General features: G+C 43.9%; 1 long non-coding RNA gene across 1 annotated transcript; it reads right to left on the reverse strand.

The window, feature by feature from the left end:
• Window positions 1-6866: 6866 nt before the first annotated feature.
• On the reverse strand, window positions 6867-9975 carry LOC142073231 (uncharacterized). The gene is made up of 2 exons (XR_012669997.1): window positions 9400-9975; window positions 6867-8132 (listed from the first exon to the last, which is right to left on the reverse strand). It is a non-coding gene; the product is annotated as an uncharacterized LOC142073231 (long non-coding RNA).
• Window positions 9976-10870: the final 895 nt, after the last annotated feature.

Below are 10870 nucleotides of genomic sequence, written 5' to 3' on the forward strand. Positions count from 1 at the left end.
AATCTTTGTATAATGCCCCGTTGCTTTTATTTGTGATGATTGGCAGCCTTTGCTGAATCAATGGGCCTGCTTGGTCCAGGTGCCTTAGAGGCGCTTGTCCCACAGGCCAGGACTCTGCTTTTTGCTGCTGCTGTTGTGCAGCTGCTTCAGTGCCAGGGGACGCAGCAGGCTGAGCTAACAGCCCATCCACATCCACACCCAGCCCATCCACTTAGGACAATGCAGAACTGCGTTCATTAGAGAGCTGGACAATGGCGCTGGCAACGGGCAAGTTTGCTGCTACTACCAAAGCCAGAGAAAGCCCAAGGCCCTAGTGTGTAAAGGTGGTGGGTGTAGAGAAGGAGGGCCCACAACCCGTAATGGCCTAGCAACACACAAAAGTAGTGCCAAGGCCCTCGTGTACCGTTGGTTATCACAGTACAAGATGCTAAAGAGAACTGCCAAGAGCCAGTTCATAGGCCAGCACCTCGACCGGGGACTTTGAGCTGGTGGTACTAGTCTCCCCTACTCGATGTGCTGGAAAGTCCAGGGCTCTAGCCGCAGGGGCAGCAGCCGTGCTGCTTTCCAGCGACAAGCTGTGCTCTGACCTGGCCGGGCCACCTCTATGGCTGAGGGGAAAGGTGGTCCCACTTCGAGCCTCTTGGCTGAGGTCACCAATAAGGAGGCCAGTTAGTACCTGCTATGGGGGTTGGTTTTGTAATGCATGGAACTGGGTACAGTCTTGTGTCTCCCCTGCCCCTAAATTACAACAGGGTTTTTTCATGAGTAAGGTAAAGAGTTTTGTCATGGTTACTTTTAGTAAAAGTTACAGACAGGTCACAGGGTCTGGTTAATTTTTGTTTATTGCCTCTGACCTGTGACTTTAACTCACATCGGGTCAGGACTGACAGCTGGAGCCCCACTATGGTGGGACTGACAGCTCGAGCCCCACTGTAATGAGGGACGGGGCACATCCCAAACCTGTCCTGGTCCTAGCCGGGCGGGGGGCACACAGCCCCAACCCCAGCTACAACCACTGACAACTGAAGCCAAAGAAGTCATGGAGGTCTGATAAAGTCACAGAATCCCTAAGTGTACCTAAATCATATCCTTATTCATGAGCCAAAAAACATTTTCATCTTTGAGGAAAGGCCAGAATTCAACCTTACCTAGTAAATTGCCAGGTAGGTCAAGCTAGCCAAAAAGCCCATTGCTGTCTTCCAGATTATGACTGTGCTGTACATTATTCATTTAGGCATGTCACTGAGTATCATTTGTTTTGGCCAGTCAGGAGCTTATTCTGTCCTCAAGGCATATTGGCCAATAGGCATTGTACAGGCATTGTACAGGCACAGGGCGATGACACATTTAGTAGCAGTGAACACTTGTATTATTGTACACAAATGACTCACTTTCAGCATATTCCCAGTGCATCTGGTTGGTATGAGGAAGCCAGAACCACAGTGCATGATAGCATTTGTTCAGGAATTTCATGGTAGTGGGAGCTAGATAATCCCTTCCTAGTAAACTCATGGTTCTTCATGCACTGTTCTTGGAAGGGGAGCAAAGGGTGCACTTAAATCACTGACTTTGGGCTATTGCTAAGATTGGACTAGCTCCAGGTGTTTGACTCATAGATTTTAAGGTGAGCAGGGACCCGCATGATCATCTAGTCAGATCATCTGCACATTACAGGCCACAGAACCTCACCCACCCACTCCTGTAATAGACCCCCTAACGTCTGGCTGCATTACTGAAGTCCTCAAATCATGGTTTAAAGACTTCAAATTACAGAGAATCCACCATTTACACTAGTTTAAACCCAAAAGAGATGCAAGCTCCATGCTGCAGAGGAAGGCGAAAAAGACCCAGCATCTCTGCAATCTGACCTGGAGGAAAATTCCTGCCCGACCACAATTATAGCAATCAATTAGATCCTGAGCATGTGGGCAAGACCCACCAGCCAGACCCCTGGGGGAAAAAAAAATCTGTAGTAACACAGAGCCCTTCCCCGTCTACAGCTCCATCACTGGCCTTTGGAGATTTTTGCTGTTAGCAGTTGCAGATTGGCTACCTGCCATTGTAGGCAGTCTCATCATACCATTGCCCCCATAAACTTATCAAGCTCAGTCTTGAAACCAGTTATGGTTTTTTGCCTTCCACTGCTCCCCTTGGAAGGCTGTTCCACAACTTCACTCCTCTAATTATTAGAAACATTGACCTAATTTCAAGCCTAAACTGGTTGATGGCCAGTTTATATCCATTTGCTCTTGTGGCCATATTGGTGCTTAATTTACATAACTCCTTACTCTTCATTAGCCTCATTAAACACTGAGGCGAAGTATTTGTTTAGATGTTGAGCCATGCCTCGTTTATCTTTAATTTCCACCCCATCCTCATTGGTTAGCAGTCCCACTTCTTTCCTTGTTTTCTTATTTATATGGCAATAGAATCTTTTACTAGTGGTTTTAATTCCCTTTGCAAGGTCCAACTCTGGTTGGCTTTGGCAGTTCTCACTTTATTCCCACACTTTCTGACCTTCAGGAGGTAGCCTTCCTCCCTCTCAGTGTTACATGCTCCCAACGATCCCCATGAGAAGCTAAAAGCATCCTAGTTTGTCTAAAATGTGGACACAGGCAAAAATACAGGCCATTTTTATACAAAATACAATGTGTTGGAGAGGTGCATTCTGGGGACTACGGGGAAAAACAGATTTCCTGGGGAGGAGGGCGATTGAGTGGAAGGTCTATACTGGTAAGCTGCATGTCCACAAAAGCCTGTGTTTGGCAGCATGTCATCTTGGCCTGTGACCCAACCAGTCCATGCCTTGGCTCTTCCCCCCCCCCCCACCATGAATAGAGGCATGGCTGTCATTACTCCACACCCCAGGGAGGTTATTTGCAGGTAAAACATGCAGATATTGAAGCCAGGAGTCCATCCCTCCTTGTTACATGCATCCTTTTCAGAACTGCTCCTGCTAATGCAAAGAACATGTGTGCTAACAAACCTTTTAAGTGGCACTGAACACATTAAAGCTCTCTGCAAAGTTGCCCTGGTATTTTAGCTTTCAGTAAACCCATATGTAACATTAAATATTTAAAGAAAGACGCCCTTTAATGGGACTCAGTCAAGGACCAGGCTCCACGTTTAACCTCTCTTTTCCTTCCCATGATGCACACCTCTACATAGAGGCACACAGCTTCCAAAAAGCCGCTTGTATGGTGAGTTGGTTAACCCAAAAAATGCCTTGTACTGTTAAATGCTCTCCTGAAAGTGAAAGATGTATTATGGCCCACCTCGAAGCAAGGACTAAGCGGATGCCATCAGGGCCGGTGATTGGCTAGCCCAGAAGGCAAGGAATTCCTTCAGCATCGGTGTCCTTCTGTACTGCCACTCTGCTTCGGGTCTTGAGAGTCACGAGGGGATTGAGCTGGATTGTGTAGGAACCCTTCTCCCCAAAGTACCAGCTCACTGGAGTATAAGCAGATGGGCACAGCACTGGCATGGGCAAGGCCTCCTGAGTATATTACAACTCGACACAGTCATGCCAGCTACAGACCACAGTACTTCTTTGCATGTTCATACCAGCTGCAGCCTGCAAGTGAAATACAACTGGTGACTAATTATTACCCACCGAACTTGACTCTCACCCTATGGTGAGCATAGTGAGCTCTTGCAGACATAGCATCATACAGTTTTAATGTCCTTTGATGTCTCATCTAAAGGATGGACTTCCACCAGCCTCCCCCTGCCATGTGCTGGGGTATCTACTGTGCCACCTATTTGCTCCCCAACACACACCCCTGCAATGCCAGGCTCTTTGAGGTCTGCCATCTATACACTAGGGTGACCAGCTGTCCCAATTTTATAGGGACAGTCCCAATATTTGGGGCCTTGTCTTATATAGGGTCCTATTACCCCCCCACCCCGATTTTTCACACTTGCTGTCTGGTCATCCTACTATACACTGATCCGGTCTGATGGTGCCTTGCTTGGAAGGAGAGTTACAATAGCATCCAAATCCCTTCCAGATATGAGTTAAGTGATGTGGCTAGCATTTGATACATCAGATGCTCGCTTTAGCCCATCTTGCCTCAAGGGGAAACAACAGGAGGTTTTTATTTATATTTGTCTGCTGCATTCTGTTGCTTTAATGCAGGCAAAGTCAACAAACTACACCTTGCATTAGAACAGAAAGCTGTGCACTGCTACTCACTGTAGCCATCATAGTAATCTCAATGTTACCTTGTGCTCCCTGCCCCACACTGATTTATTGTATCCAGGTGTTGGCTCTCAGCTTATACCTTGATTGTTGGCTCTTTGGGGTAGGGGGTTGCCTTTCTGATGTACTTTTAAAACAACTCTCCACCACTTTGCACAGGTTAAAAATGACAACACATGTGCAATGCAGTGAAGGATTAGGCCCCTGGAGTTCAAAGAGGTCCACTGAAAATGCAGCGATAGCAGGATAACAGGGTCTCAGCTGCTGCCTTCATGGTCAGAGGCAAGTAGGATGTGTTTTGACTTCAAAGATGCTGCTTCAAACAGGTGATGGGTTGGTTGGTCACCTAGCATTGGTGCAGACAATGAGGCACAGACAAGAGGAATAGATGCACACTTCGGACAGATGCTGGCCCCACTCAGTCAGAGAAAAGAAAGTTGAGGACCAGCCTCAGACTGCTCCAGAGAACAACGACCATTCTGGCTGGACTGCCTCTCTTAGCAAGAAAATCAAGAACTCGGTCATGGAGAGTGACCCTGGGCAATGCAGTGAGAATTGGGAAGGCTGATCATTCAGGAGTCTTTGGGAAGAAGACAAGCATTTCACATGGGACAGGAAGCTTTGAGGAAGAGCCCAGACTGGGGGCTAGGATAGTATAAAGAACCTGTCTGAAAAGTAGGGGTGATAGAAGTTTGTTGAGGGGGAGAGGGCTCCCTCAAAATTTTTAGTTTGGAGAGTGCTGAAATTTTGATTGATTTTGGATCTAGTTAGTTTTAATTTACATTTGTGTGTTTTGTAGTGAATTAGGCCTCAGGACATTAGCTTTTCATTCAAAAGACAACATTGAGTCCATCTAATCAGTCACAGTCCTGTTTGCACAGTCACAGTCCTGCCCACATTCGTAGTGACACACTCATTTTTGCCTCATAAACTTCCCCTCCTCCCGATACAAAGGGTATTCTCTGCCATCACATTCATACTCACCATTCATTTAGTCACTGTAAGCTTAAAATGCTGTTCTAACATGCTTCTTTTACATCATCCACATGGGAGCATCAGATGTGCCAGCTCTCCTAGCCACTAAACTGATATAAACAAATCCCTACGTAAAGATTAGCTGCTGCAGGAGTAGCAAAGGTTGCCATAGCAGCATATACTATCTTAATTCATTGTTCTGGAGTGAACAGAGGTTTCTTAGTTTAGTGCCTTGGCTTTATCACCACCTTGGCTAGACATGTTGCTATGGGCTGTCTCTTCTCAGCTGTCACAGACATCACCAGCCCTGCAGAATCCCAACCTTGCTTCCAACCACTGTGGAGTCTGTTGTGCCTAAGAGTCAATTTGCCTCTGGACCTGGCACACTTCCCCTGCAAGCTCTCAAAAAATTGCAAAGCTTAGCATATCTTCATTGCTGTCGGCATTCTGGCTCCATGTGGTTCTTGTGTAAGGGTTTCAGTCAAATAAATATAGTTTAAAAGATTGAAATAGGTGTTATTCTGCTTTCCCTCAAACTCTCACTATATCCCAGTCAAAGCCTCAAGGAAGTACCTCTCCCCCTCTACACTGCTCATCATCCTACAAAGGAACTGCCATGTCATCTAAGACCCTTGGTCCATCTAGTCCAGTATCTTGTTTTTTTACAGCGGCCATTGCCAAATGCTTCAGACACAAAATGTGCATCCTTACCTTAGGATTTATGCCCTCTACGTCATCTCCCCTCTTTGCTCCTGTCCTCTACTTTTATCTCTTCTTGCCACCCACTGTGCTTGGAACAGATTCTTGTCCTTTAGGTCAAATCGGAATAGCCATTCTGGATTAAACCAGTCAGCCTTCTAATCCAGGAGCAGCTGCTTCAGAAGACAGAACAAAAACTTTGCAAAAGGCTGTTATAGAACCCTGAAACACAAGGATTTCCGTCCCTTCTAAAACTCTTGTTACTCATAATCTTTACTATTGTAACTGTAGCTCCAGTCATTCTCCATGTAAATGCCCAATTCTTGCTGGAGCCATGTTAAACTCTTGGCCTCTGCAACGTAGACTAATTGTGGTTTATGTCAAAAAGTATTTCCGTGTGGCCAAAATGGAGCACTAGGTTGCAGCTCAGGAGACTCAGTCTATTCCCTGCCCTTCCGTGGGCCTATTGGGCGAGATTGAGCAAGTCACTTCTCTGACCCTTCCCCATCTGAAAAATGCAGATAATGATACTGACCTCTTTTGTAAAGTGCTATATAAAAGAGTTAAGTATGTTGATCAGTTTTAAATGTTCTAACTTTTCATTGCATTGGCTGTTCCCTTGCTCTTGGGTTATGAGTGTGGAAACTGCTGTTTACCGCAGCTGCATTCTGCACTATTGGGCACACCTTTATTCTCATCTCCCTTCTTATTCATCTCCTCCTTAAAATAAACAGTCCTACTCTTTTCAGCCTCTCTGTTCCCATGGAAGTTTCCGTATGCCTCCCTTTATTTTCATCGTTTATCTCCAGCCCCCTTTCTCTTTTTGCTCTATTTTTAGGAAGGTGGGGTGAACACACCTAAACGAAACATGTCAGTTGAGGGGGTACAATCAACTCGTAATATATTTTCAGTAGTATTTTCTATTCCATTCTTAGTGTTTTGTTTACATCTTCCACTGGCATTGCAAATTGAGCAGAGATCACCAGGGAGCTGTCAGCCATACAGACCAAGTTTATTTAAAACCCAACCACATCTACACAAAAAGGTCAAATTATTCCAATGGACATTCATTCCCTTACATTTGTCAACACAATTTCATTTGCCATTGTGTTGCCATTCATCCAGCTTTGTTAGGTGGCAATTATTTTCAGTAGCAGGAGTACAGAGTCACTACAGTGTTCCTAAAACACTCAGATCTCCCATTGGCACTAAGAGGGTCTTGGCTTACATCCTTGCTTGGGGTCAGGAGGTAGAAACTTGTACATCTTCAATTGCTTGAGTTTCAACAGGACTTTGACACAACTGGGTTAGGTGCCTCTGAGAATGCCACTCAGTCTCATAGGAGATGTTTTGGTTTGTAGACAGATCAAATATGAATTTTTTCACGTGAATACTACAGTGCATCTTGCTGTCTATCCAGAACTCTGCATCTGAGATGGTGTTGGTTTTGTTAAGGTCCAGATTTTGTTGCTTTAAAGAGAGAATGAGAAACAGAAGGCTTCCATAAGCAGACAATAAACCACAAGAATTAATCCTGCTCTGGGGTCCAAATATCAACTCAAACAAGAGCACTTTTTTCTTTTCAACATTTCATGTAGCACACTACCAAAGCCAAAATATTTGGGTGCAGATTGCCAAACACAAAGACCATGCATCTACTCATTAAACTAACTAAAAGCAGGATGTTTGTGCTGGAAACGCTTGCTTGTTTAAAGGTTCCACACTATAGCCTCTTTGCTCCATTTAGTTCATATTTGACAATCTGGAATCATTTTTAAAATTCAGGTAAGCATTTATAAAGTGCTTATGCTGCTATGGGACATTAGAAGGATCCAAGTTTGGCTATTTGAGATCTGAAAATGCTGCCCTGAAAAAGAGTTCCTGAAAACTTGTCCTAAGGTAGTGAAGCAAAAATCTTCATGTCAAAATCGGTGGGTTTTCAACATCAGTAATAAACTATGGTGACCTCTCTTTTACAGTTGCACAAGACATCCCCCTAATGGCTGACATTTGCAATAACGCTTGTTATACGATTAACAATCATTACTTCAATATCACTGTAAAATTGCTTCACACACTACTGCGTTGCCAACTCTTAAAATCTTATCATGAATCTCGTATTTGATATTTTTCTTAAACCCCAGCTCCTTGATGCATGTGCTTATGTGAGACATTCAAACCTTTTAAAAATCATCAAAGCTAAGTTCCTAGTCCTCCTGGCTCTTGAGAAAAGTTTGAAACCATAATCCAACTGCACCTAAAAGAAAAAACAAAAATGCCCCAATTTTATGATTTTTAAGCAAGTCTCATGGTTTTTCTACAGCATGACTCATGATTTTTTGCATGCCAAAGGTGTCAATATTGCACATATTTAATGCAACAATGTTTTTAATGTTGGAATGCCATTAACCTTGAAACAATGCTTCCTCCACTTTAAGTCTTGTAGGAGTCTGAAGTGTTTTCACTCTAGAATTTCATGTATGGAAGGTAGCAGTTTTGCTTCTAAATTAGATTCCTATAAGTTAGATGGAAGAGAGCTGCTCGGATAACTTATCTAACCCCCTATGTATGATTGTGCGTGATGGTACGTTCAGTGTCTTCTCCTGGAGGTGGTAAAGTATGGATTCTCCCTCAAGATAGATTGGAAAGCAAAGTGGTAGGAAGCTGTTGTAATTAAAAGCCATGTCTGTCCTTTTTCCAAGGACTGCTCTGCTATACTGAGTGCCCACCTACCCCATGGAAAGTCCACCCTGAGTTTAGAGGTTCCTACCTGCGGTCCAGAGTCCTTGCAACTAGTTGAGTGAGAGCTTGCTAGTGACAGAGTGTCTGTTTCCAAATAATAAATGGCATTAAAAGCCAAAAGTATATTAGATATTTTCCTCCTATGACCTTTCTATGTGCTTGTGGACTTGTCAAAGGCATTTTACATGATTTGCAAGGGGAGACAGGCAGAGAAAAATAGCATTCATACTTTCCCCTGTGCCTATCCCCATCCCACAAGGAAGTCTTGTTCTGCTCCTAATGCATAAGTGCAAAAGTCATTTTGCTATTAGAAGAGTTTTTGTTCTCATCTATCTGCACTGTGAGCCTGAGGCATAAGGCCACTGACTGCATAGAGAGTCCACTGCTCCCTGACGTACAGAGGGCATGATGGAATGTCTTTCACAGTCCTTCATGGGAAGTTGAAACCCCTTTTAGAAGATGAGCACTTCAACAGAGCCCTGCATCAGTGAAGTTACAGGAAAACATTGCTCACAGACCTTCATTTTGGATTAAGTTACAGTCCTGCTGCAGGGGCTAACAGCCTCAAGAACCTAAATCATCTTCCCAGTTCACACAAGTGTTCTCCACTTAAAGCACCTATCAAACCTATGAGCAACTTCCTTCCTTATGTTCTTTACCCATGTGAAAGCAAGTCACGGAGCCACAACAGCACCTTCTCAGCATTCACAACTTCTGCTTGCAAGATTGCAGCTCTCCCATCTCCCCAGCTCCACTGACAATAAGATAACCAACATACATACCCGGGAAGTACGTTTTCATGCCACTTTTGCAAAGATGCTGGAGTTCATGGTAGAGATAGACACTGAACTGTGGCTCGAGCCACAAGAGAGGAGTAGCAAGAGAGTTGCACCCTTTCTGATCTGATCCTGATCATATCTGGTACAGAGGAGCAGGGAGACAGTTAGTTGTCTCTAGATATTTATGTTGATTTCTTCACTGCAGTAATAGACTGCAAGGTATGCAGGACTACGTGGAAGCAAGCCTGAAGGTGATTCTAGAAGGACAATGCAAAGTTGAAGGTCATGGGCCTGAACAGACAGGGAGGAGCTAAATTATATAAGGGTTTGAAGGCTAGAGAAACAGAGCTCAAAATTTGATGCAATGAAGGAACTGGAAAATAAGTGAGGTGGGTAAGGTTTTTTGAGGGAGTTTTTGAGACAGAAGGGGATTCATAAGGAATAGATCAGGATTTCTCAAACTGGGGAGGTCACATCCACCCTAGCCTGAGGGTTGTGGTAGCAGCTAGATGGGAGGGAGGTCCTGCTATAGAAAAGGATTGACAAGGAGCTCAATGGACTAGACTAAAATCACACAAGTTAATATTAAAGATCAAATTTCAATCTATGAACCACTGAAACAGTTGTGTCCCTCTGGGACAATACAAATCACAAAACTCAGGATGAAGCATATAAGAGTTGTGGATAAAGCACCCTTGGGCAAGGAGATCTGACTAGAAATAAAATTCCAGAGATTAGACAGATCCAAAACTAAACTATCCTTTAGGAAACACTGCAAGTCCTTCCACCATACAAGTCAGTCATTTGCACAACACTGACTATTCCATCCTACCAAAGCACACCCGTCCAATAATAAAAACAAAGAACTTTTAACAAACCAAACAACCAACAAGCCAAACAATAAATAGGCTAAGCAGAGTTTTTACCCCCAAAAGTGAGGAGAGCCAAAGATTCCAGGATATCACTATTGCTATTGATTTTACATGGAAAATGCTTGGATCCTATAGTGAAGGGTGCTAGTATAAAACCCTAAAACAGACAGAAGTTAGAATATAGAGAATATTTTTCTTTAAGAAATTGGCACTGGTAAAAAGGCACCTTAGAAAATGAAGTCTGCCCTCTACAGAGTAGGTACTGTACAGTACAGACAGCAGGAGTAACGCAAGCTTCTCCTTGCAATCACATCAACACTGAGTGGGCAGGGCCATGAGAGATCAGTTTCAATGGCCATTTTATATAAGAATTCCAACAAGAACAAACGATGCTAATGATGGTGGTGGTTTTTAATAATGTGGCTGTTGCCACTTCCCAACAGAGACCAACTCACTTCATATAATGAATATCAGTACCTACCGGAGGCACACTTGAACCAGTCATCTAGAAATAAAAGGAGGTGGAGATTATGATCCCCATCTGTGAAACAGGGACACAGAGGGAGAAAAGCAAAGTGACTTGCCCAAGACTACAAAGTCTG

This window comes from Caretta caretta, chromosome 9, assembly GCF_965140235.1.
Source record: "Caretta caretta isolate rCarCar2 chromosome 9, rCarCar1.hap1, whole genome shotgun sequence".
In the NCBI taxonomy this organism is placed as follows: domain Eukaryota; kingdom Metazoa; phylum Chordata; order Testudines; family Cheloniidae; genus Caretta; species Caretta caretta.